At 42.7% G+C, this 1,665-nt stretch overlaps 1 protein-coding gene across 1 annotated transcript in view; it reads right to left on the bottom strand.

Moving 5' to 3' along the window:
* Window positions 1-1,665, bottom strand: part of LOC101863071 (receptor-type guanylate cyclase Gyc76C) — a 135,487-nt gene that overhangs the window by 20,846 nt on the left and 112,976 nt on the right. The gene's annotated exons all lie outside the window — the stretch shown is intronic.

Below are 1,665 nucleotides of genomic sequence, written 5' to 3'. Positions count from 1 at the left end.
GCAGCAACAGCTGCAGCAGCAGCAGCAGCAGCAGCAGACAGGCAGTATCTGTAGTTGACTTTGTTCTCACAATAGACGATGGCAGCTGTACTCTATTATTTTACATCTTATTTCCAGTAATACTGGGACTGGGACAAATGGCGATATAAGAATAAATGTCGGCTATGGTGAGTGCAAGAAAAAAGGATCGACGCCATGCATACTGTCGTGCTTATATTATTTCATTTTACATTGCAAAGCTATTATACTTTCTCTCTTTAATAAGAGCTTTAATTCATTTCTATCAGTAACGAGGTTGTATCCGTTAGGGACCGACAGAGAAGATCAATGGACTGGAGGCACTGATGTAAACTGCAGAGCATCTATAGAGCGGGAAAGATGACGTTAAATCTCACACAACAGTTCGCCGTTCTTGCCAAGTCAACACTTCCTCCTTTACCAATCCACCTCCCCCCTTATCCACAAGCATCCACGTTTCTGTAGCCAGCCCAACACGGCTGGGGGATCAACAGACACTGAGTGACCACTTCCTCCCCTCTTCCGTAAGAAATTTGGCGTTTGGAGAGTGCAGATAACCCGCTTTGGCACAAACCTCTGTCTTAGGATCAGACCCCGGATGAGCCCACACAAGAAGGGTTTACAGCTATCGATTGGAGCAGGGACAATAAGAGGCTTCCACACCCGGGACGCTATCCACAGTTGATGAGCTCATAACGAAACGATTGTCATCCCAGGCTCCTCTTAAAGTACACGGCTCGGCCCCGAAGTGTTTCCAGCCGTTATGTCATTGAGTAAACCTTTGCTTTAGCTGTATATCTAGTTGCAGTGTATAACAACATAGATTGTAAAATACAAAGAGCTTGCTGTTGAAAGGAAATAATTTGCTCTGTACTATTGTTATTTGCTATTAACTTATATCTACAACAACGTGTCTTTGTTGCAATAGCTATTTTCTCAATCCTAAAATCACGTGACATGAGCAAGATTCCCAATCGAGGAACATCATTCTTTCACGATCATCTAATTTCTCTGTTTAGTATGCCATCCTCACAGCACGCGTTGGCACCAACAAGCAGGACTGAAGCAGCAAGTCCTGTTAAAAAACCTAAATAATGTCAACGGAGGCGCAAAACACTTATTTTAAATAAACATTCAACAAGTCTGTTTATGGTATCTTCTTCATTCAAAACGTGTTAATACACCTTGTTCGTTTCTTTTGTCTAACATTATTAAGCCACCCAGACCCCCAGCAGAGAAAGGTTTGGATGTCCGACAAGACACACGGCCAGATATGTCGAAATGGATCGGGAATGAGTGGCCTACTGGCTCGATGACTAAGGATCGTTCAGACCAATCTGTCTAAGCGTTCGCGCTTCTCTATTTCTCCAAAGACAAATAGTCACAGCATTGAAGGAGAAAGAAAAAAAGCGATGGGTTTTAGCCACAACTACGGTTGTATCAGCTTTTGTATAAGAAAAACTGAACCCGCTCGTGCCAAAGTGGGAAATCCGGAATCTCATTACCTCTGACCGATTGCCATCGTTTGAAAAAAACATTGCTATCTCCACATTTGAGTATTAGAGTCATATCTATTGCACAGAATTCACCAAAAAGGACAACAAAGCTAATGCAAACGTACAATTTTTCTCTTTCACTATGCAGCCC

This window comes from Aplysia californica, unplaced genomic scaffold (genome assembly GCF_000002075.1).
Source record: "Aplysia californica isolate F4 #8 unplaced genomic scaffold, AplCal3.0 scaffold00014, whole genome shotgun sequence".
NCBI classification, from domain to species: Eukaryota; Metazoa; Mollusca; class Gastropoda; order Aplysiida; family Aplysiidae; genus Aplysia; species Aplysia californica.
The sequence above is the reverse complement of the archived record's forward strand: the minus strand, read 5'-3'. Positions and strand labels throughout refer to the sequence as shown.